The sequence below is a fragment of the Panthera uncia genome, chromosome D4 (assembly GCF_023721935.1).
Source record: "Panthera uncia isolate 11264 chromosome D4, Puncia_PCG_1.0, whole genome shotgun sequence".
NCBI lineage: Eukaryota > Metazoa > Chordata > Mammalia > Carnivora > Felidae > Panthera > Panthera uncia.
This window is the reverse complement of record NC_064807.1, coordinates 63,518,967-63,545,667: the sequence shown is the minus strand read 5'-3', so window position 1 is coordinate 63,545,667 and position 26,701 is coordinate 63,518,967.

Genomic DNA, 26,701 nt, shown 5'->3' with positions numbered 1-26,701 from the left:
GGTTAAGGATCCAATTGTTGGTTTTGGCTCAAGTCATGATCTTGTGGTTCCTGAGTTCAAGCCCCACACTGGGTTCTGCACTAACAGTGTGGAGCCTGTTTGGGATTCTATCTCTCCCTCTCTCTCTGCTCCTCCCCTGCTCGTCCTCACTCTTTCTATCAAAATAAATAAACTTAAAAAAAAAAAAAAGATCAGCATCCAGTTATCAAGCAAATCTTCCATTGAATCAATTAACAGAATTTGCATTACTGACTGCTGGATGATGAGGAAATATCACCCACTCAATCACAGTCTAGCACCTGATGGAGCGCAAGTTTCTTTATATTTTTTTCCCTTGGCTTACTCCAAGGAGAGAAGGGATAGAAGGAAGAGACGATACAGGAAAGTATGGAACTCTGTCCTAAATTTTCTTCTTTTCTATACTCTCTCCCTAGGTGATAGCATTTATTACTATGACTGTTAAAGCTGTGTACATGCCATTGACTCCAGAATGTATATCTTTACTTCAGATCTGAAACTCAGGATTATTTATCCAATGAACTACCTGGCATCTCCTCTGAGAGGTCTTATAGACATGCCAAGATGAGGATGCCCCAAATGAAACCTATCACCACTTTCCTACTCTATTCTAACAATTCCCCTCAATCTTCTTATCGAGTTAAATATCATAATCCACTTAGATGTTCGTGCCAAAACCCTGAGAACCATTTTTAAACATTCTACCCTCTTATCATGTTCATTCTGTTTGTCAATTCTATCTTCAAAATACATCCAGAACCTGGCCCCCACTTGCCACCTTTGCAGATATCATCTCCATCCTTTCTCACGCAGAGTACTGCATAGTCTCTTACCCGCTTTTTTCTCTTGCCCACCTTCCTTTTCTCAACACACACAGTTTATTCTATACATGGAAGCCAAAGTGATATTTCAAAAATGCAAATCAGGATACCTGGGTGGCTCAGTTGCTTAAGCATCTGACTCTTGACTTCAGCTCAGGTTATGATCTCACGGTCATGAGATTGAGCCTTGTGTCAGGCTCCACACTGTCATGGAGCCTGCTTAAGATTCTCTCTCTCCCTCTCCCTCTGCACCTTCACCCTGTGCATGTGTGTGCTCTCTCTCTCAATAAATACATATATACATACATACACACATACATACATACATAAAATAAAGGGGTGCCTGGGTGGCTCAGTCGGTTAAGCATCCAACTCTTGGTTTCAGCCCAGGTCATGATCTTATGGTTAGTGAGCTTGAGTCCTGCATTGGGCTCCATGCTGACAGTGTGGAGCCTGCTTGGGATTCTCTCTTCTTCCTTTCTCTCTGCCCCTCCTACGTGTGTTCTCTCTCTCCCAAAATAAATAAATAAATAAACTTAGAAAAAATAAAGAAAATAAAAGATGCAAATCAGATTATTTTGCCCTGTTTAAAACCTCCCTACAACCATGTCTTCAACTTAGTGTTAATACTGTTTTTACTCTTGCTCATTATATTTCTGCCATCCTGGTCTTTCCTATTCTTCAAATGCATCAAGTGCTCTCCTACTTTGGGACCTCTGTTCTCTGCCTGGAATGTTCTCCACAGCCCACTCTTCACCTGGCTGGCTGGATTTACCCTTCCAGTCTCTGTTTACATGTTGTTTCTTCAGAGACACTTCCACTAACTATGGTGTTATTTTCTCTCATGATAGCCTTTACTTTCCCTAAGAGATTTACAAAAGTTCAGAGCCAAGATCATGACAGTTAGAGGCAATGTTGGCTCACTTGTAAGCTTATTAATTCCAGGATACCCTTACCCCTTTGCCTCTCCTTTTCCCTGCTGGGACACAGGCAGGTTGTACTCTCACTGTTCTTCTTCCTGTGTCAAGCTATGGACTAAGATAGCTTCGTGAATTATTTAATTTTGTTTGAGAATGTTCTTTCATTAGATACAAAATCTATTCTATTACCTAATGTTCCTTCCCTAGTTATCCCTTCTGAATGCTCCAAGCAAATGCTCTTGGGTGTTTGTGTTTTCTAAGACAGAATATCTATTTCTCAGGTTTAAGATAAATGGAAACTTAAAAAAGAAACTAAGCTCCTGCATTATCAAAATCAAAGTGGTTGCCTGTGGGACAGGCATTTTGACCCTATTTATTCAAATCTGTTTGTCTGCCCTCCACATCATTCAATGAAAGACTTAAGGTGTACTACAACAATAATTAATTCTATGAAATTATAATGAAATAGAAAAAATTAGAGGAGTGGGAAAGAAAAGACAAATATGCCAACAGTGAAGGCCTAAATATTTCCTGCAGTTGTATTCCAAGTTGGGTTCTGAGTTTTTTGGAAGAAAAGATGAGAGACTACATGTGTTACATATTTCTTATGATCAGAGAGAAGAAAACAAAATTATGTGGTTCCTTAGAATAATCAAAGCTTTTTCTTGCCCTAATTTCATGTTCCTGTTTCTAATAATGACCTTATTGCTGAAAGCCCCACATAAAAAAACAAAAAAATATAGCCATAAAACAACAATAACAACAGTAATAACAGCAATAAAACCAATTCAGTGGCATTGATTCTACAGAAGGCTAAGGTAATGAGTTTAAAAAAATATAAGCTGGTGAAAATGATTCATTTCTCCAGGTCACACACAAAGACATATTCAATTATTGCATTCGGTGGTAGTAAACTTTTGACCAACTCTCAGCAATCCATGATGTGTGCAATGGGAGTGCTTAATAAATGCTGAGCCAAGCTTTCAAAGCTCCCAGGCTCCTCCTGGATTGTAAGTATTGCACTTTTGAAGGCTGCTATCTAATAATCTGGTACTTCATTGTGCTTAGTCTGATTCAGTATTGATTAAGTTTTCAGCCCTTTTGAGTTCACCACTCTTTTCTGTCAGTTGAAGATGATTGCCTCCATTTCTGTGCCTTTTCCTGGGAAATGTATCCCTTTCAAAATGCTGCCTGAACCAATTTCTTAGCATTTGAAGGCAGATCAAAGGTATGCTATAATGAAAAAGGGATCATCTACAACACAATTTCTTTAAGTCAAACAAGAACATGTGGATTTATAGATTTCAGGTGGAGAAAACCAATAAGTGAAATTTGCCATAGAAAAATTATACCCGAAGCCATAACAAAAATTCAGTTGCTGTTATAATCCATGATCAGAAATTACATTAATCTCTGTACTCAACTTCTTGCCTCTTACACTGAAGTAAGAAAAAGAACAAAACAACTACATTACTTTTATTCTAGTTGTAGGATCATTGGATTTGAAATTGGTACAGATTTTAGAAGAGTCAGTTTCTCTAAATAGCTGTGGTTTCTTAGGTAAATATATTTAAAATATTCACTATGAACCTAATTTATACAAAAAATAACCAAAGAGATTGGACTAGATCACTGGTTCTCAGCTCTATCAGGGCCAGCATTCCTTTTATAACAAATATTTCAATGCCTTCTTTGTTATCCTGAAATGAAGTTTATGTATAATATAATCTATTACATATATAATTACCCGCAAAATAGGTATAATACCCTAACTATACAGATGAATTTAAAAGAAAGTAACTCATCGGGGCGCCCGGGTGGCTCAGCTGGTTGGGCGACTGGTTTGGCTTAGGCCTTCATCTCACAGTTTCCAACAGTGCAAGAGGGTTCCCGTTTCTCCACATCCTTTCCAGCATCTATAGTCTCCTGATTTGTTCATTTTAGCCACTCTGACTGGCGTGAGGTGATATCTGAGTGTGGTTTTGATTTGTATTTCCCTGATGAGGAGCGACATTGAGCATCTTTTCATTTGCCTGTTGGCCATCTGGATGTCTTCTTTAGAGAAGTGTCTATTCATGTTTTCTGCCCATTTCTTCACTGGATTATTTGTTTCTCGGGTGTGGAGTTTGGTGAGTTCTTTATAGATTTTGGATACTAGCCCTTTGTTTGATATGTCATTACAAATATCTTTTCCCATTCCTGACGGAATGGAGTCATTTTTAAACATCTGCCAGCTCTGAGAGAGATTTTGTATCAGCAGTTAAGTGAGAGCTTAACTACCTTCCTCCTCCCCAGCCCCAGACTGCTTCTCTTTCCTCTCTCTTCTCTGAACTCAGAAGGCCAGGAAAAGGAATAGTGGCTGCTCTTTAAGTCTGCTGAGTCTTCAGAGTGACTGTTAGTGACATATGGTTCCTTTCCTGAGTAATGTAAGTGAGTTGGGGCACCTGGGTGGCTCAGTCTTTTAAATGTCTGACTTCGGCTCAGGTCATGATCTCACAGTTCATGGGTTCGAGCCCCGCGTTGGGCTCTGTGCTGACAGCTCAGAGCCTGGAGCCTGCTTCCGATTCTGTGTCTCCCTCTCTCTCTACCCCTCTCCCACATGTCTCTCTGTCTCTCTGCCTCTCAAACATAAAGCAAACTAATAAAAAAAAATTAAAAGAAAGTAACTCATAACAAAATAATATGTATATTTCAGTAGGCAAATGTTCAGTTATGGCCTGACATATTGAAGTGGTCAGAGAACTGCACTTCCTTATGATGAATGTTTGGATTTATTTCATGCCAGGTGGTCAGGAAACATTCCACAGAAGAAATATAGGAAAATAAGAGACAAGAGTGCACATTTAAATAAGAAAAATAGTGTCAGAGTCAATTAAAAAAAAAAAAAGATCAGACTTATTTGTACATGGTAGGAAAAGGAGAGAAATAACCTTAACTGAAAACAAGCTAACATGCCAAGACAAAGTGGAGATGGAGGAGTAGATACAAGGAGGGCACATATTATAATTGCAAGTGAAGTGCATCCTATTTTCAAGTGTAATATCCAAATAATTATTTTGTGACATGGGAAAAGGTAGCAATAGAAAAAAACAGTTATGCCTTATGTTGCAATCTTTCCATGGGTCTGTAATACTTGAAAGGACCTTAGAAACTGTATCTTTTGACATGTGGTGGGGAATGGACTGGGAAAGTAAACAGTAATGAAAAGGATGTTGAGGAGATGTGTAATAGACCTCTGAGAACAATATTAGAATAAGATCAAAAACCAGCTGAGGCACCTGGGTGGCTCAGTTGGTTGAGCATCCAACTCTTGATTTCGGCTCAGGTCATGCTCTCAGGCTTGTGGGTTTGAGCCCTGCTTCGGCTCCCTGCTGACCGTGGAGCCTGCTTAAGATTCTGTCTGTCTGTGTGTCTGTCTCTCTCTCTCTCTGCCCTTCTCCCCTGCTCATGCTCTCTCTCTCTCTCAAATAAAAACTGAAATAAAAAAAAAAAAAGATTAAAAACCAACCTGCATACTCAAAACAAATTAATGATTTTAATATGTAATTTTTACATCTGTGTTATAATAGGTTGGCTGTTTTATATCTGTGCTGCTCTAGGGTGTTTATAAATATTTTGAAATAACATATTAGTGAAATATGGAGAAATCTGTGGTTTCTGAGCTCTTTACTGATTTGATAACATTTAGTTCTAAGTTTGTTACAAGAAGTTTCAAATCTCCTTTGTTACATATTTACATGCAAAAGCTGTAAGTGCAGGCTGGTAGAGGTTTGTGGTACGGGTGCTGTCATTGGCATTGGTGATGACTAATTTGGGTGATAGGATTTTCTGAAATCCTCTCTGAAAGCCTAAACACAACAAAATTTAAATCTCTTAAGTTATATGGTAGCTGCAGTACTAAAATATTCAGTGTATATTAAAACCATGCAACAACAGCTATTTAAAAAAATCTTTTTAATGTTTATTTATTTTTTTGAGAGAGAGAGACAGACAGCAAGCTGGGGAGGGGCAGAGAGAGAGGAAGACACAGAATCTGAAGCAGGCTCTAGGCCCTGAGTTGTCAACACAGAGCCCGATGCGGGGCTCCAACCCACAAACCGTGAGATCATGACCCCAGCTGAAGTCGGATGCTTAACTGACTGAGCCACCCAGATGCCCCCCAAAATAGCCATTTATATGAAAAATAAATCTAGCTTCCTGACTCAGAACTATAAATAGATTTCCTACCTAGAAGACTACCCATCTAGACCTATAGGTCTCGAAGTGTGGTCCCTGGACCAGCAGCATCAGCATCGCCTAGGAACTTGTTAGAAATGCACATTCTCTGGCCCCATTCTAAGGCACACTGAATCAAAATTGGGGGTGAGGGGTGGGGACCACCACTCTGTGCTTTAATAAGCCCTCCAAGGGGCGCCTGGGTGGTGCAGTCGGTTAAGCGTCCGACTTCAGCCAGGTCACGATCTCGCGGTCTGTGAGTTCGAGCCCCGCGTCAGGCTCTGGGCTGATGGCTCGGAGCCTGGAGCCTGTTTCCGATTCTGTGTCTCCCTCTTTCTCTGCCCCTCCCCCGTTCATGCTCTGTCTCTCTCTGTCCCAAAAATAAATAAAAAACGTTGAAAAAAAAATTTAATAAGCCCTCCAAGTGATGCAGGCTGAAGTTTGAGAACCACTGATCTTCAAAGGATATTTGCAAATCACCTAGGATGCGAGGTGAGTCTTCATTTTGGGTAGCTGTCCCACACATTACAGGGCATCTCTGACTCCCACACACTACATACGAGTCAGATTCTCAGTAACTGCAACAATCAAAACATACACCCACAAATTTCTCAAATGTTCCCCAGAAAGCGCTACTATTCCTATGGAGAACCCCTGGGTTAGATAATGGCTGTAGTCCTGGCCTATGATTCCATTACTTTCATGGAGGCAGCAGGAACCTAAAAGACAACACAAGTCAGAGCTAATAAAATCCTAGAATATGGCTGGTTCACGCTACTAGTTAGTTACAATTGAGCAGACCTCTAATTTGCATGATAGGGATTTGAGGGGCCCAAGAGGAAGGATCTGTCAACCCTTAATGCTTTGTCAGTTTTCTGTGAACCCAAACTACAGAATACCTCAATCCTGCCTAATGTAAGAAAGAACTTCAGAGTTTTTTAGTTAGACCCATGACAAATACTGAAAGACCCAATCAAGATCTCATAAGCATTCCATTATTAGCAGAAATTTAAACTAGCAATTACCACAAATAGAGCTTAAGAGAGCTAAAAGTAGTATATATTGAGAATCAGAACTATGTCCCAGACTATGTTTATCATATTAGTCAGGGTATAGATTTACAATTGGAGTTTGAGGTATAATATTAATGAAAGCCCAATTTGAATTCTTGATAAATAACAGAAATAAGTGGCATGTGTAGTTTCAATGATTAGTCCATACTTAGTTTCTTTATACAATTTCTTCTTCATTTTAGTTAATTTCCTCCTCTCTGCAGTCAAATGTTCTACCCTGGAGCTATACCTCCCATCCCCTCTGGAAAATTAACAAAGGAAAAACAATTCAAATGAAAAACAGTCTTGTGACTTTAATGCTAATCAAACAATTTGCTGATAAGAGCAGTCTAGCTTTAAGATAAATTGCTGATGTGACAGCTCTCTAATTGATCAACTGACCTCTTGACAGAATCCATGCAAGAAAGATACCCTCCTTCAAATATGTGATCAGAGTTTCCATGCCATTTCCTGAAGCCTTCACTTTATGAATGTTCAATAAATTTGTGTGCAAATTCTGAAATCAATGTCAGTTTTCCTTTTCTTTTGCCTCTTCTTTTTAGTGTTTATCAATATTGACAATTCCCATTTAAAGTGCAAACTCCTCAATTAACCAAAAATCTTGTTTTGCATATATGATCTAAACTCAGCGTCCTGTGTCTTTTTTTATGCAATCAACAAGAACTGAGCAGCTAACTGGGATAATCTCAATGCTAGTGGTTGTCGATACAAAGATAAGGAGGACACAGCAAGATTAGAAATAAGACAAACCACCAGTGTAATGAAATCTAAGTGCAGAGCATAGATGAAGCACATAGGAGGATGATTTTGATTCATTTTGAGTGATAATCAGTGAACAGGTGACATTTATGTATGGATAAAGAACAAATGTATTTTACCCAGATGAGAAAGGAATAAATATACTAAAATTAAAAAGTAGCAGAGCATGTTATATGATTAACCTTCCATATCATTGCCAGATTGATGTAACCTGAGTGCTTTTTCCCAGTGTTAAATATTTTTTGAAATTCTGACTTTTAGTAACTGACAGTAATTCACAATATATCATTTACTTGATTGTGAGTCTCTATTTAAATGTTTAGGATGTTTTTATTTTTTCATTTTATAAAATCTGTATATGGCTTTGTTAAAGTTCTGCTTACAATAATCTCACCTTGGAAAGTGAGAAAAAGAAAACACGTTGGTGTAAAAAACTGCATATAGAATATTGTGTATTATCATTACACATTGGAAAAGAGGTAATATCACACAGACTATGTGTTGTTAGAGGATATACAGAGACCGAGTTATTTTCTATCCAATATTCAATTTTATAGTGGGTAAGGCTATTTATAACAAATATAAATATATTTGCTTTCTTACAACTAATTTACTCTTTATTGTACAGTGACACAATTACGAAGTCCACAGACTTTGGATGACAAAATAGGGAGATTAGGTGTCATGTTTATAATTAAACTTAATCTCTATTTAAAGCTACTGTTTAACCTGATGGCAGAGAAACTTGATTTGGGCAATTCTAGCTAAACCAGTAAATTCAGGTTTGCTCTTAGTCATTTCAGTGTGATTACCTCAAATGGATATTTCCTCCCTTCCACTTCTTCCTACAATTGCATCCCAATGCAGGGGGAATGTTGGGTGTAGGGTAAGGCAACTACATGGCATCAGGATAACAGGAGAAGCAAATATGGAACACAGACCTGCATCCATGAAATGTAGACGCCATTTCCATTCCTTCATCTAGTAACTGCTGTGGTGTTCATGTTTGCATTTGGGAGTACTCTGCATCTAGGAAACCTCATAGAAGGTCTACAGCTGTCTATTCCCAGATAACTTCCTTGTTAATCTCAGGGGCTGGAAGGTATGAGGCCTCCCTGGGGCTATGGGAAATAAGCAGGGCTGCTTTAGGTAATTTAGTACTGAAATCCTAGGCAACCAGCTCTACTGTGCCTATCTTATGGTAGGCTGGGAAACTCCTGCTATGGTCTCCCAAGGTTCCATCTTGATTACAGTTACTGTTATTTTTGAAGGGGATCGTCTAGCTCTCCTCTATTACTGGGTCACCAAACATGTTGAGGGTCTCCTGCCACCCTGTCTTGTAATGCTAACTGGATGTGAGTTCAGAATTCCATCTTAGAGACTTCCTTCAGCACCATCTGTTTGGCTGCTCTTCAGCTCATCTTCCACCCACAGTCCAGAAGGATTCGCATTTTTAAAAATGTCTTCTTAGGTAAGAAATACAGTTCAACAACCACTCTCTCATTTTAGTCCTTACCTTGATCATACCTACAAAGATTCTATCTCCAAATAAGGTTACATTCTGAGGTTATGAGTGTACATTAATTTTATTTTTATTTTTAATTTCTATTTTTATTTATTTTTATTTTTATTCTTTATATAGAGAAAAAGCACAAGTGGGGGAGAGGGGCAGAAGGAGAGAGAGAGAGAGAGATAGAGAGAGAGAGAAACTTAAACAGTTCTATGTTCAGCACAGAGCCCAACATGACCCTGGGATCATGACTTGAGCCAAAATCAAGAGTTGGATGCTCAACCAAGTAAGCCATCCTGATGCCCTTGATTTTATTTTTAGAGCACACTATTTAACTATGTTACAGTTGATATAGAGAATTACAGTGTATGGGGAGAAAAGGGAAACAATATTACAACTTTCAGAGTCTAAATGTATACATGTATGTATCATAAAAATAAAGTACCTTTCCCTGAAAAATATCTGCTGGCTCAATTAAGGTCTGGATTTGACTTATTAAATAATATAAACAATCAAAAATCATATGGAAAGGGAGAAATAGGGTCATAAGTGGGATTACTAGGCAACACATCTTACACATGCTCATAATACATATGTATTCTGCCTTAGATAACTGGCATTTGTAAATTTCATTTGTTCCCTTTCATGTTTGTATGCAACTCTAGGGAAAAGAGCCCACCTCATTTATCTTTGCCTAGAATAAAATTTTACACTCTTGAAGTTCTCAAAAAAATATGCCTTTGAAATTTGTACTAACAAGACCAGAATATACTAGAACACATGTAATACAGCCTTGAATTTATGTTAAAATAGAAAAGATATATACACTGATGGTTTCAACTATAGAGAAATCTGCTTCCATCAGCTTAATTTGAAATGCCTTCATTATTATTTTCTTAATTCCCATTACAGAAAGCAGAGAGGTAGAACAAGTTTTGACACTGACTGATACAAAGGCTCAGTGATTTCATTAAGGGTTTATGTTCTTTCCACTCTGTTATCTACAGGGCAACTGCATCTTAAGGCTGATTACCCTTGTGGTTGGCAGATAACTGCCAGGAGCAATTGATAAAGGCTTCTTAGGAACTTCTCTCAGCCGTCTCTTCTTACAGGCAAGGGAACTTGTCCCCAAAGAAATGAACTATCTGACTCAGAGTAACAATGACACAAAGCTGCTCATGTAAAGCAATGATTCTACCCATGATTAATTTGGAAAACAAGGTCATTCACCAATGTATCATCACATGACCAACCCAAGTCCTCCAGCAAACCAAACAGAAACAACAAAACACATTTTCAGGGAACAAACCTGAAGGAGCAACAAGTTGGTTTATTGTTTTGTTTGTTTCCACAGCAAAATCCATTCATCTATGCACATCTATGATCCTATATGAGTACTTCATTTCTTTCTTTAATGAAGACAGCACCATAAAGAGGTAAAGAGAAATAGAACAGAAGTCAAGAGACAGCACCCAGTCTCAGTGAGGCCTTCTTTTATTTGTGTGACATTGGGCAAGTCAGGCAGATCTTTAATGTGACCCCATAATATGTCCTGTTTCCTACTTTGTTTTTCCTCGTGCCACGTTTCTTTTGGTTTACTTTTAAGCCATTTCACTTATCTCTCCTCCATTCTTGGAAAAGGTTAACATCTTTCCCAACTGAAGCCTTCCTGAAGGCCTGCCTAGCCCAGTCTTCCTTGTATTTTTGCCCAGATAACTCCCAATCATCTCTGTGGTGTCACCTTCAATGTCCCTTCTTCAGAGAAGGCTTTCCTGACCTTCTCATCTAAATTAAGCCATCTTGTTGTTATCTTTGCTCACACCCTTTTATTTTCTTCATATAATTTGTCATAATTAACAATATAACATATTTAAGCCCTGTCTCCTCTACTAGATTTAAGACTCATGGGGATAGAATCTATACCCACTATATTGATAAGCTATACCCTTAGTGCCTTTCCTATCCAACACACCCAGGAAATTCTCAATAAGACTTGATAAATAGGGCACATGGGTGGCTCAGTTGATTGAATGTCCAACTCTTGATTTGGCTCAGGTCATGATCCCAGGGACATGGGATCGTGGAGCTTGTGTGGGATTCTCTCTCTCTCTCTCTCTCTCTCTCTCACTCTTTCTCCCTCTTTCCCTCTCTCCCACTCTCTCTCACTCTAAAAAAAGAAAAAAGAAAAAAGAGAAAGAAAAAATTCATAAATAAATTATCAAGGTCTTGATTTCCTCCTCTGTAAATCATGAATAATCATCACAGGATTGTTATAACCAATATGAATTAATAAATATTTGGCCAATAGCAATCTGGTATAAGGTATTATTTAAATAAAACTAGCTTCCATTAGTAATAAGTGAGTGTGTCTCAACATAAAAGTTTACAGAGACTTTTTATAAACATGCTTTGCTACCATTACAAATACATTTTAAAAATAGGCTGGACAATGTGTGATTCAAAGCTTTGGATTTGAAGTAGGCCTGCTAAACCATGCCAATTTCCTGGGGGAATGTTATCAGTCTTCCAGTTGTGGTCCTGACGGAGAATGCTGCAGTTTGAAGAAGTGGTTTGCAAAAACAAGAGAATGCTAGTTGAACTGTGACGGGTGGACTTATCATGTGGGGCAGGAATCAAGGTTATCTGCATCCAGGAAACAGATGGCATTCCAATTCAACAGTGCAAACCCATGGGCTGCTCATGAAAGAAATGAATTCAGGAGATTATAAAGTCAAACCATTTACTTTTGAGGGGAAATTATTGGCTGAGTTTCCAATAATTTGGCTTGTCATCCCCAACATCTGTTGCCTTTGCTGTTACACCACTTTGCTCCTGATGACAAATTGAACAAGATCACAGTAGTGCATGATAACTAATAAACATCTTCATGGGTAAAATCAGTCAACATTAAATGCAGGACAGAGGCATCACAGAATGCAGTTCCCTAGTAGAAGCTTCTCCATTTTTACCATCTTTGCATAATTCTTATACTCCTCATGGATCCCTTATTTTAACCATCCCTCCCAGAAAAGACCTTAATTCTAATACCTTTCTTGGGAAAGTAGCCCTCAAAAAAACACATGTATAATATAACTGCAAGGCTAGCTGATGCATGTCTTGTGAATTATTATCACAGATAGATAGAATTATCTATCACAGTCCTATCTGTAATGAAACAAAAAACTACACTGAAAAGAATAGAAAATGATTTCGTTTTGCCTTCTGCTTGGCCCATCTGCTGTTATTTTTTTCTCCCTACTGGCAAAATGTTAGACAATATTTCAACTTCCCATCTCATAGGCACTTGCACAACAGAATAGATACACTATATTAATGTTCCATTTATTTTTTAACTCTGTATACTATTTTGCTTTCCCCCTAGTTAATAGCAAGGCTAAGTAGATCACTATGCTTTCATCTCCTAGTAAAAGTCATATTACATATCTAGCTTTCCTTTATGCCATGTAGTGGATAAATAGTAGTTCAATGATATTACTGCTCCACGGGTGAAAAAAATGTATAGACTTGTGGTTGATTCTGGGTTAAGGACAAAGGCTCAGGAATCAAATCTAGAATATGTGCCAGTGACTGAAGTAAGCTTTTAAAATAATTAACTCCTATATGAAACAGACCTTCAGTGACATGAGTTCATAATTTCCTGCAAAGGATAGACCTGGTACTGAAAATAAAACCTGCATTTTGGTAATATCAAAAAAACTCCGACCTCTGTCCCAACATGTATTTATTATTGATTCATTAATTGAATCTTATATTTAACCTGAATGACCTGAGGCCTCATCAGCTTTGGGTAAGTGTAAGGTTGCATGAACTTTAACACTAACCTTCTCATGACTCCTAGTTCAATCTGCACAATGGCAGAACCTCTGTCTGCTTGATTCTTCTGGAATAAACACAACTATTTCTGAGAAGCCCCAAAAGGGAGTTTATATGAGTTCTGAATAAATTTTTTCATGTTCTTCTGCTATGATATATTTGCCAAAGTTCTGATGACCAAAAACCTCTTGAGAGGAGGCCCTCTGCACCTGTATGACCGCTGAGACTTTAGGTAAGAGTGAAGATTTTGCTGGGTGCCATAATTTCCCCTATTACTTGGTCATAACAGAGATTTTTCATGGGTCACTGCTCCAAACCCTCTCATCCTACAGACTATGGTAGGGTAGGACAATTACTCTGCATCTACTTCTGTCAAATTCTGCTCTGGGGACCTCTAAAATAGCACTTATTCTCTAAAGTTTTACAATATTACTTCTTGTAATCCCTTTAGCTCTTTCCAGTTGTTGCTCTTTCTATCCACATCAGACCTAGCTCTTAGGCTGGATCACAACAGGTGTATCCTGTCTTCCACTTTCTCATTTTATCTCTCCAAACATCAGTGTAAAAAAAAAAGTAAATGTAAGAACCTGTTCTTTCTTTCTTTTTATTTGTCAATCTACCCCCAAACAAAATTGAACATGCATATCAATACTAGTAAGTTGATTCCCAGGTGTCAGTAACACACTGCTCTGCCAAGAGCCAGTCTGAGTCCCAGTTTTACTCAGAATAAAAAGTTTTTGAGCCATGAGCTAGGGCTAGATTTAGCACTTGGTCAGAAAAAAATAAAAAAATAAAAATGAGACTCGGTCCCTGCCTTCTTCAATGAGCTCATAGTTTGGGAAATAGCATACAATGATAACAAGTAATAGAAAACAACGCCATAGATGCAATAATAAAAAAAGAACTAGGGATTGTTGGGGACATACGTGGGAATGACTAGTTTGGTAGGGTACAGCATTTGGAGAAAAGATACTTGGAGGAATTGACAAGGGGAATTTCATAGAGTTGGTGGGTGTATTAAAAGGCTGACTTGAATCCCACTAGGTTAAGAAAAAGATTAAGTGCACTCAGCAATACAATGAGTAAAGTCAAAGCATCCTCAAATGCTCACAGATCTCACTGGGAAATTTGTACAAAGTTTTGTGTGGCTGGGATGTAATGCATATAAAACTTTGTACAAAGTTTTATATGGCTGGGATTGGAAGAAGTTTGCAGTAGGTTATTGAAAGGATTTTGATTGCCAGATTGGGGTGTATGGATTTTATCCTGTTAGGTGATGAGTGGTTATGACCTTAAACAAGGGTCTGACACATAACTGTGTGTTAAGTTATAACTCTGGAAGAACTTTGCAAAATGGATCGGGGCAGGGAGAAACTGTTGGCATGAAGTTGAGTTTGGATGCCTTTGAAACAATCCATGCAAAAAATTAAAAGAGCCTGAATTTAGGATGCAAATGGGACAGAGACAGGAAAGTTTTCAGATGTTTTAGAGTTTGGATATGAGAAAGAATGAGAGGGAGAAGTCACTGATGCTTTTGAAATTTCCAATATGGGATATCAGGAGAAACATTCTATGAAGACCTGTTTAGTAAATAGGATAATGGCCCCTCAACGACGCCACCATCCTAATCTCTAGAAACTATAAATATGTTACCTGGTAAAAGGGACTCTGCAGATGTCACTAAAGCAAGAATTTTGCAATGAGGAGATTATCCTGGATTACTCACATAGGTTCATTGTAGTAACAAGGGTCCTGTTAATAGGGAAGAAAGATAATTGGAAGCAGGGAGAGGGGGTGTGATGGTGGAAGTAGATTCAGAGTGATGTGCTTTAGAGATGGAAGAAGAGACACTAAGGTGAGGATGGCAGGTGGCCCTGAGGAACTAGGAAAAGTAAGGAAACAGATCATCCCTGAGAGCCTCAGAGGGAACGCAGCTCTGAAGACACCTTGACTGTAACCCAGTGGGACGCATGTCTGACTTCTGACATTTAGGACCAAAAGGTAATTTTTGTTGCTTTAAGCCATGAAGGTTTTGGCTACAGTCTGATATGTCCAGATGATCTCTGTGCACATTATTGGGAGAACTTCAATATTTTTCCTCAGTGGAACAGAGATAAAACTCTTCAGCATCATTAATATTTTTATTTGTGTCTCAGATCCTTTTAGGAAGAGATGGGAGTGTTCCACATAGAGTCAATCGCCTGTACAAAGGCCCACATTCTAAAGGCCCAAGAAGGAATCTCTACTGAGGGTACTCTTTAGTTGCTTTTTACCAACATTGTTGGCATTCATCATGTCTGTTCAGTAGTTCCACCCGTCTGAGAGAAGTTAAAGCCCCATTGTAGGCAATGGCTACCACTTCTGTTCCTGGGTCATTTGACTGTAATTCCTATACCTTCTCTGTAACCCTTGCTCTGATGATCCATTCTGGACCCTCTTTTCTTTAAATCAGCAATACTGATTTTGTCTCTTGCAAGCTGTGTGAACTTGGTCAATACATAAATCTCTATAAAGTGTCTGGGTCAGTTACTTCTCCATAAAATGGGAATAATACTCACAACCTCACTAGGTCAGGATTTGAGATTGCCTTTTGACTTACTGATGCAAGGCAGTAACAGGTTAGAGACACCTAACCTCAGGATACACATAAGAGCCAGCTTCTCCTAACCTCCTTGCCAAAGGGACCCAGTCTACATGGCTTCTTATTGCTATTTATTCTCCCCACAGGGTTTCATATTTGACTGGAGTCTGAGACCCATATTTCTTCCAGATGTATGAGTGGGCGGACACTAAGGGGATGAAGTGAGTTTCTGTTACAAGGTTCTGGGTACAGTTGGTGTTTGAAAGACTTCCTAAGGACAGGTCGTATCATAAATCACAGCTAATTACAGGGGCTGAAACAGATGGCACCAGAGTTCAAAGCCTATATATTTTCAGATGTTTCAATTCACTTGTGGATGGGTGCGAATTTTCTGGATACACCCTTTCACCTTCCTTTTTATTCCCTCTTCCTATTTCAACCGCCCCACCCCGCAAACTGACTTAAAGATCTAAAGACGAATGATTTGTACAGAAGATTTTCTTCTCCCCCCCTCCAAATTAATGACATAGTGGCAATATATAGTATAAGGAATATCAACATTTTTGTATCAACATAGAGGAAAATGGACTTAACTAATATCTACTGAGTACTTAATATATGACAAACACTGTGCTAGGTATTTTATATACCTTCTTGGTTAGAACTCATATCAACCTTAAGATATTGGTGTTAATGTCTCCATTTTATACATGATTAACTGATAATCTGATACTTAATGAGACTTGTATAGTGCCAAGGTGCACACAGCTAGCAAGTGATAGTGTTGAGATTAGAATTTAGGTCTATTTTAGAATACCACTTGATTTCACTAATATGTGGGATCTAAAAAAACAAATAAATAGGGGCACGTAGGTGGCTCAGTTGGTTAAGCACCTGACTCTTGATTTCAGCTCAAGTCATGATCTCATGCTTTGTGGCAGTGAGCCCAGCATCTGGCTCTGTCTGGCCATGCAGAGCCTGCTTAGGATTCTCTCTCTCTCTGCCCCTCCTGTGCACTCTCACTCTCTCTCTCAAAACAAATAAATAAACTTAAAAAAATAAACAAACAAAAAGCAAAACCAGACCTATAGATAGAAGAAACTGTCAGTTGCCAGAGGAGACAGAGTGGGGGAATGGGCAAAATGGGTGAAGGGGAGGGGGGAGATGCAGGCTTCCAGTTATGGAATGAGTAAGTTATGGGAATAAAAGGCGTAGCATAGAGAATATAGTCAATGATATTCTAATAGTGTTGTATGGTGACAGATGGTAGCTACACTTGTGATGAGCATAGCATAACATATAGAGAAGCTGAATCACCTGAAACTCATGTAACGTCGTCTGTCAACTATACAAAAAAATAAAAACAAGTTTTAAAAAAGGATTTTGGTCTGCTTAATTCCAAAGTTGATGTTCTTCTCTTTGCCCCATGCAGAGAATTAAGAGCCCTGGGAATTATTTTATAAGCTGTCATATGGGGTCTAGTGCCAGAAATCCTAGAAGCAGAAGTGGGAAGATCCGGATGTGTACAAAATTGTCTGTGGACTAGCTGTAGGAATTTGGATGAGTTGTTTTTTCATCTCTTTGCCATTCATTACTCCTGGTGCCACCACATGCGTGATGGAGAGTGGCAATAGCACTTGACTAAAAACGAGGTGTTTCCAGTTTGGGTTCCAACTCTGCAATTAATTAGCTGTGTGGTTTGGAGGATTTCATTTAACCAATCTAAATCTCAGTTTTCATTTGTTTGTGTTATTGTTTTTTAATATCTAAAATGAGAGGAATGTGGAAGGCTTAATTCCTTCATGTCTGAAATTTTATTACATAAGGGTTTTCGTTTCAATAATGATTGTTTCACCCAGACAGCCAGTGGGAGCAACTCTAACAGTTCACTACTACACACACAAACTTCTTTGAGCAATGAGATACTATCCTGGATAGCCTGGGCTCCAACCAGATATATTTGCAGAACATCCTTTAGCTTGAAACAGAAGTGTACTGCTCAACCATCTGTCACAATTAAGAAAAGGTTTGAAATGTTTTCTATGTGTTTGACTAATCATGTTTTAGGGCCCTGAGGGTACTTTACAAATTACATGCCTTCCCTTCTTTTTGGCGTCATTAAAAATCTGGGATCTGTTTCCAAAATTTACCGCTCTCTCTCTCTCTCTTATTATTTTCTCTGTTCTATTTTTCCTAAGAAACTAGTTCAGTCTCAAGTGAAACAAAGTAAGCAAATATGCTTCAAGATAAAGTTTATTCTATAGCAAAGTAAGCATTTGTAATTTGCATTCATTGGACAATAACCTGACTGGTATCAGCCCTGAGGAGTTAAGCCATTAAGATCCATCTACTAAGTGGAATCTCTGGTTCTCCCACTAAGAAAAAAATGATACAATATGATGCTGTTCAACCCCTTAATCAAAAATGACCTACCCATGTGGCCAGTACTAAGAAGAAAGTACAGTTGACCCTTGAAAAACATAGGTTTGAATGGTGCAGGTCCACTTATATGCTTATACACTTATATATACTTGTACACTTTCATGATTTTTTTATACAGCACTATAAATGTATTTTCTCTTCCTTATGATTTTAATAACATTTTCTGTTTTCAAGCTTTATTGTAAGAATATAGCATATAATGCACATAACATACAAAATATCTGTTAAACAATTATTTATGTTATCAGAAATGCTTCCAATCAACAGTAGGCTATTAGTTAGGCTTTTGGGGAGTCAAAAATTATACAGATTTTTGACTGTGCAGGGGGGGTCACCGTCCCTAACCCCTGTGTTGTTCAAAGGTGAACTGTATTTCATGGGGTGGTGGGGGGAAATTCTGGAAACTTCATGCCCCATTCTACCTTTCAACTCTGTTATCTCTTACTTTGTCTCTGTGTTTCATCCCATACTTTCACTCAAGGAGGTAAGATGTAGGAATTAGCACTTGGGCTCTGTTCCATTTATACTTCATAATTTGCCCCGTTCTCTCTCCTAGTCAAGGGAATGCTCCTTTTTTTCTGTAGTGGGAGAGATGAAGTCTTCTTATAAGGTGCTACTCTTAGAAACATTCTCAATTGCTTCTGTCAGATTTATTGCCATGGAATGGTGAGGTTCTTTCTTCCCACCTCTATCTCACATATGTCCATCTTCTGTGTCCACAATTTCTGCACTTGTAACAGGGAAGCTTACATATTTCCTGGGAGGCAGGCTATTTATCAGATGATCCTCACATCACTATTACTGATAAATAATGATCTAAGATGGGATCCCACTCATAGACGGCTTGTTCTTTGGGTCCTTTCCACTGTACTTCTACAACCTCTAGAGCAGTCTTTTTCAATCTTCCTATCCTGGAGGAACTACTGAAATAATTGTGGGTTCTCTGGGAACCTCTACATAAAAATTATTATAGCAGTCATTCAGGGTGCCTTAGGATTATCAGGAAGTAGATGTAATAATCTTATAATAGTTGCCAATGTTCTTTTGAGCACAGAATGGTATTTTCCTGTGGATCGATTTATTTGGTCAAATTATTAGACAATTTTTTTTATAGTTCCCCTTCCCCACTTCATGCAAGTCAGTAGTGTTGATAAAGAAAAGTTCGAGTGTTCCCTTTCTTAAATTTCTTACTTGATTTTAGGGGTGCCTGGGTGACTCTGTCAGTTAAGCGTCCAACTCTTGACTTTAGCTCAGGTCATGATTTCAGAGTTTGTTGAGTTCAAGCCCCACATCCAGCTGCTGATAGCACAGAGCCTGCTTGAGATTCTCTCTCTCTCCTTCTCTCTGCCCCTCCCCTGCTGGTGTTCTCTCTCTCTCTCTCTCTCTCTCAAAATAAATAAATAAACTTTAAATAAAAATTTCTTACTTGGTTTTTAAAAATTTTATCCTTGGACCTAAAAGTCTTTGCATAAAATTTTATTTTTATTATTTTAAAATAATTTATTTTAATGTTTATTTATTTTTGAGAGAGCATGAGTGAGGGAGAGGCAGATAGAGAGGGAGACACAGAATCAGAAGCAGGCTCCAGGCTCTGAGCTGTCAGCAAAGAGCCTGACATGGAGCTTGAACTCATGAACCATGAGATCATGACCTGAATTGAAGTTAGACACTTAACTGACTGAGTCACCAAGGCACCCCCAATTTTTATTATTCAAGCTACTAATCAGGTCTTTCTCCATTTAAACCAAGAATGACTCTAAAGCCAAACTTCTTGGGGATGGGGTGGTGGTGAGGGAGAAACCAACCAGACTGTTAAGCTTAGCTTAGCTTTTTTTCTTAAGTTTTCAAGGATCTGAAGACTCTTTAGGTAACCATAATAAACTTCTGTTAAATAAGGGCCAATAACCTCTTTCCATAAAGGGCAGATGATAAATATTTTAGGCTTTGGAAGCCATGTTGCAACTATTCTGTTGCAACTATTCAATTCTGCTGCTGAAAGCAAAAGCAGCCATGGAAAGTACATAAGGGAATGGATATGGCTGTCTTCCAATAAAGTTTTACTGGAGAAAACATTTCATATAGTCCAAATTTAGCCTGTGGGCTATAGTTTGCCTGTGTTAAGTAAATATCTTAAGTGAAAATAGGATTTACTTCCTCTAAAGGTAGGCTCAGTAAATTTAATTTAAATAAAGATATGTGTTACTTTAAGCAATGTGGGTTACAATATGAAAATTTGTTCACAATGTTGAATATAGTAAATTTATTAAAACCATAAGACAATATAATACAATAAAATATATATCCTGAAACAATTTCATGCAAGCCTTTGATAATTTTTAACTGAGGGACATATCATGTCCACTTTAATCCTAGTTCTATTTTAATTCTAGCAGTTGCAAAATTATTATACACATGTGTTGGTTTATTGCTCTTTTACAGATTTATATATACATAAAGGCATTATTTTTGAAACTAGAAATAAAGAATCATTTTATCTTTTAATGTGGAATCTGTGTTTCATTTTCACTACACAAATTCTCCATTCTGGATGAAGCTTGAGATAAGCACACACAAATTTCATGTTCAACAGAAATATAATTTCTGTCCTCGCTCTTAATGATTGCTAACTGAATAAGCTTGCTCACTCATTCAAAACTGGAAAACTTCAGTACAGTGTTCATTGCTTTCCAATGAATCACAGGGTACTCTTTATTCACAGAAACCTAGAAGTGATCTAAGGTCAGTGAATAAATATCACCTTGAGTATTAAATCAGTCTGTGGCTCACAGAGTTCTTTTCTTCAAAGCTCTCAGGCTGGGCAGGAGGTTCAGAGAAAGGGTCATTCCCAGTCATATGTATGTGTTAAAGGGAGGAAAAAAAGAAAAACTGCTCATTTTTCTATTCTGCAGTTTTCCTAAGTGGTTTTCAATATAACTTGATTCCCTTCCTATATTCTCAAATTCTGGCAGCAGTGGAAACATTAAAAGACTTTCTTTTGAAACATGAAATTCTTTCCCCCCAAAATTCAGTTTCCTTTTAAGTCCAAGAATCTTTCAGTTGTGTCCAACCAGTTCACATGAAGAAAAATAGCTCTTAAGCAGGCTAGTTTCTGTAGCATTCTTCTCCTTCAAACCACTCAGCAAAATCCAGCTACTACTCTTTTTTAATCCTAGTACTCCTACAATATATAATTTAGTTCAAACACCATATTGAGAATTCTTCTCTGCTAAGCTGCCAGATTTCTGCACTTAGAAGAAATTTATATGCTCTTTATTCAGGTTTGCACAGGTTTTAAAACATTTTCAAGTAAACCTCTTGTTGCTTAATAAAGCTAATTACTTTTGTAGCATCAACCAGAATGTAATTTCCTTCATCTTCGCCTCTTGCAAAGAAATCAGTGCGTGGATACAATGTTAGAATTTTCTTTTTTAGCAATTACAGAAAGAAACCTTCTCACAGAGCCAACCACTGATGGGGCACCATCAGGACGGAAGGCAATGTAATTTCTCTAAGACACATCTTTATTTTTCTCCAAGTAGAAAAAAAAAGTTAAATATATCTTTACCTCTGTTTGTTCTGGGCAACTTACTGCAGCAGTAAAATCTTTCTTAAAATTTTCCATCATTTGCAAATCTTACAAATGCTACAGCATTTATAGGTGGTACTTGTTTCTTCATCAACCTGGACAGAAAAGCTCTTGTTTTTCAGTTTATTACACAAAATTCCATTTGATATTATGTGACACATCATCTCTGTATTGACATATTTTTTCAAGGGTGAAATCTTTTCAATTTCTCCTGCTGAATCTTATTTTACTCACTATAGACAGGCATTTTTCTCACCACCTGTGTAACTTTTTTTTCTTCCAGGCAATGTTTTGTTGCTCAGTAACTTGATTTTGAGCCTCTTCAATGAGTATGACAAAAGCTTTTCTTGACAAAAGCTTTACTCTGTTTTGAGACTCTAATCATCACCTTTCCTTTCCAAATGGAGGTGATTTGCAGTTAAGTGTCTTTCCAAGATTTCTGGAGGCAGTGCAGCACTTTAACTTGCCTGCCATAGGGGCACCTGGTTGACTCAGCCAGTGGAGCAAGAGACTCTGATCTCAGGGTTGTAGTTTTGAGCCCCAGGTTGAGAGTAGATATTACTTAAAAATAAAAAAAATAAATCTTTAACTTGCCTGCCATAAACAACATGCAACAGATCAAGACAGTTTGGATTATCAGGTCATGTAAAGTCCATGGAAAACTAGCCTCACTGGTAAGAGAAGAATTTACTCTTTGTCTCCCTGTACCAATGCAGTGAAACAACCAAGAAGATTAGAATTCTTCATAACTAACTGGATGGGAATTGTTCATAGGCCTAACTCTAGAACCTCCTTTTCCATCTCACATCCTGTCTTCAAAGATCCTCCACACTGGACAATCAGACTTGCTTGTAAAACACAAATATTAATAAAATATAAAACAAAAAGGCATATGAAATAACTAAATGGGACATTTCAGAAATAAAAACCTTGTAATCGTAATGCAACTTTAACTTACACAATCCATGTTTTGCAATATTTCTGAAAACAGCAAAGCAACAGCAGGACAGTTAGGTTGTGGCACATAAAAATTCCTTTTTTATAATGAAAAAATATCCTCTGATTGTCTGTTACATCAGGTGATTTGTTACAGACTTGTGGGAGGCATGCATGGTCATCAGTGTAGGAAGAATTTAAAAGAGTTAGGGGAGTGGACATGCCAGAGTGGATATATCATGTGTGGCCAGAAGATCCATCAGTTTTGATGGGAAGCTTTAGGAAACACATCATTCACTAAAGCCTTCGGAGATGAGCACAAGCTTGGTTTGTTAATATAATGCAGATGATGAGGTCCCAAAGCTGCAGCAAGGAGATTGCAATTATTGTAATGATGGACAAGTTCAGAGGGGCAGCCGAGTACGCTTAGAGATGATTAATAGAATACGGTATCCCCAGTGGTAACATAGATTAGCAGCCAACAAGAGTGTTGCTTAATATATGCAATCAAAAGAAGGTAAGGATGCATATTCAAGAGACTATGGATGGGCCACTTTAATCGAAAGTCATGATCTTTTGCCAAATTCTTAACTTGAGCCAGTTTTCAGAGCTAGAACATTATGACTAAAGAGGTGGTTAGTCCCTTCTTGAGGAGGAAGGACCAGGCAACCCCATGGCAGATTTAGACTATAATGTTTTCCCTTAAAACACCTATAGTCATTTATGCAGATCACTGTGTTTCAGGAATAGAATAAGATAACATGAAAACTGCAGCTTCAAAGCGTTATCAAGGATCTTATTAGAGTGAGAGCCTACAGTGAACAAGTAATAAATAGAGTCTTGTTAAAGGTAGATTTGCAGCAGAACTATTGGTCCTGTGAGTCCACCCAATATTACTGGTCTTGTAAAGATAGAACACTTGACCATAGGGCACCAAGTGACCATGCATCCAGAACTCTACATGAAGAGCTGGATTCTGTCACACTTACCAGGTCAATAAAGTCATATAAGCCCAATAATAGTCCACTGTAAAATGGAAATGGCCACCTCTCAGGTCCTTGAATATATATAATTGGAATTGGCCTATTCAGTGGTTGATGAAAGCCCCACCATTTCCCTCCCCACCAAAATATAACTAATCAATACAATATGGCACTCCAGGGGGACAGGAGAGATTAGTTCTATTTTTAAGGATCTTAAGGATATAAAGGTGGTAGTCATTATTATATCACCATTAAATTTTGAAGTCTTGTCCCTCCAGAAAATATATATATTCTGGAGAATGACTTTATTTTATTATTTAAAAAGATGTTTTTAGGGGTGCCTGGGTGACTCAGTCAGTTAAGCGTCTGACTTCAGCTCAGGTCATGATCTCAAGGTTCATGAGTTCTAGCCCTGAGTCAGGCTCTGTGCTGACAGCTCAGAGACTGGAACCTGCTTTGGATTCTGTGTGTGTCTCTCTCTCTGCCCCTCCCCTGCTCACTCTCTGTCTCTCTCTCTCTCAAAAATAAGCAAACATTACAAAAAATTAAAAAAAAATAAAAAGATATTTTAATGTTTAGTATTTTGAGAGAGAGACAGAGCATGAGTGGGGGAAGGGCAGAGAAAGAGGGAGACACAGAATCCAAAGCAGGCTCCAGGCTCTGAGCTGTCAGCGCAGAACCTGACATGGGGCTCAAACCCACAGACTGCAAGATCATGACCTGAGCCGAAGTCAGATGCCCAACTGACTGAGCCACCCAGGCACCCCTCTATACAATGACTTTATCCTACTGCAAACTCACCCCAGTGGAAGCCCTGATTGTAGCTGCTATAGCAGATGTGGTATCTTGGCTGGAACAGATTACAAAGGCCTAAGGCACATAGTATGAAGCCACTGGTTTCTCAAATGCATTGTTTTCTATTGCAAATAGTTTGTATTCATGTAGAATGGACAACAAAATACATTTACAGTGTTATTCCACACTGTATTTACTTTCCTGTTCTCTGCCATAATATAATCAGAAGAGATGTAGACTGTCTGGACATACTACAAAATATCACAGTGATTTATTATATTGATACCATCATGTTGATCAGGCAAGGTTAACAAGAGGTGGCTAGCATGCTGGAGGTGTTAGGTAAGATTTATATGCTATAGAAAGAGACAGATAAAATTCATAAAGATTCAGTGTCTTGCCACTTGGGTAAATTTTTAAAGATTCGGGTTCTGATTTGTGCCAGAATACCTCCAAAGTGGAAAGACACATTTCTGCCTTTTGCATTCCCTACTACTGAAAAAGAAGCACAATGCCCAGGAGACTTCCTTGGATTCTGGAGGCAACGTATTTCACACTGAGGAATAATGTTTTGGTTCATATTTTAGGTGGTGTGGAAGGCTTCCAGCTCTGAGTGGGACTGAAGCAGGAAAGAACTCTGTAGTGGTCTACACTGTGGTACAAAAAACTCTTTTATTTGGGTCCTATGATCCAGAAGAACGTATGGTAACAGAGAGTCCATGGTAGGAGGGCTTTGCAAATTCCCTGTAGGAGAACTGTGGCACAGGTCCCAGGGGATCTGGAATCAAAACATGCCCTCTTCAGCAGAGAATTTTTGAGACGCTTTTTGAGACACAACTCCTGTGTTCTGTGATTTGTCCAATAGAGGTGGAACACTTGAATATGAGCAACCAAGTGACCATGCATTCAGAACTCTATACTGTGAGTTGGATTCTGTCAGACCTACCAGGTCGATGAGGTCAGGTAGGCTCAACAACAGTCCACAGTAATATAGAAATGGTGTGTATCTGTGTTTAAGCCCAGTTAGGGAGAGCAGGACTTCATGTCACCCAACAATTGTCCCTCCCTCAGCTTGCACCTATGACAATACAGAAAAAGGAGAAGAAGCTCAAGTTTGGCTCATAGAGAGGTCAGCTTAATTTCTGGTTATAAGCCAAAAATGGGTGGTGGCTACAATACAGCCACACTTAGGGGAAGCCTTGAATACAGTTGTAAGGAAAAATATTCTCAATGAGCAGAGTGGTCACTCATTTTGTGTGGGAGGAGACATGGTCTTAGGTAAGAAGATATATAGAACTGTGAGCAAAACCAAATGGCCTGACCAGCTGGCCAGGGGTCTGAAAGGAGAAGGACAGGAAGATCAGAGTAAGGAGGTCCAATGAAGATGTGTGTGGATGAGCATATGGAAATGGGTGATAAGGATTGAAAATTATTTAAACAGTGGGGGTAGGGAAAATACCTGCTGGATAACCTGGACAATCCCACTGGGTGCTTTTCCATAGTCCCTTGCCTAACTGTGACCAATGTGGGGACAGATGCAGCAACTCTAGCTTGAGAAGGATAGGATCACTTTGGGAATGTGGATTACAGTGACACCCTGATTTAAGTCACTGACACAAGCAGAGAATAGATATTTGGAATGGATAGTGGAGGAGGGATGCCAACTACTGTACTTTGTCCCATTAATCTCTGGCTTCTAAGTTTCTCCACAGAAAGAGGTCAATTGGAACCTGAACATGTATGGAAAAGTAGATTCGTGTGGCGTAAGAGGTGGAATGTGGCAGCCACGGAGGTGTGCTGCTCAGATTTCAAGAGAGAATTTGCTGGTCAGCTGCGGGGATACTGCACTGCAGTGTTTCAACCAAGGCCATGTTCTTCCCAGGCAGCCCATAATGAACGACTGAGTGTGTCTGGGTAGCAGGGTCTGATAATTTAGGTCCAATGAGAGACTTTTTGGGATATCTTTGTGCGCCAGTAACCTGTTCAGCTGCTTGACTCTGTCCACAAGTCATCTTGGCACTGTCATCTTAAAATCTGCCAACCTGATTTCCTTTCTTTCCTTACCCTCTCACAGATGTCAGATCAGCATTCCAGTCTAAAGGCTTCCCCTGCCTACTTCTGTTCTTTCTTCATCTTTCATAGGAATTTCCCCCAGTACTTCTCTTTCACTTCTAACTCTGTCTTGGCATCTACACCTGGAAGATCCAACCAACACAGCTTCCGGGAAG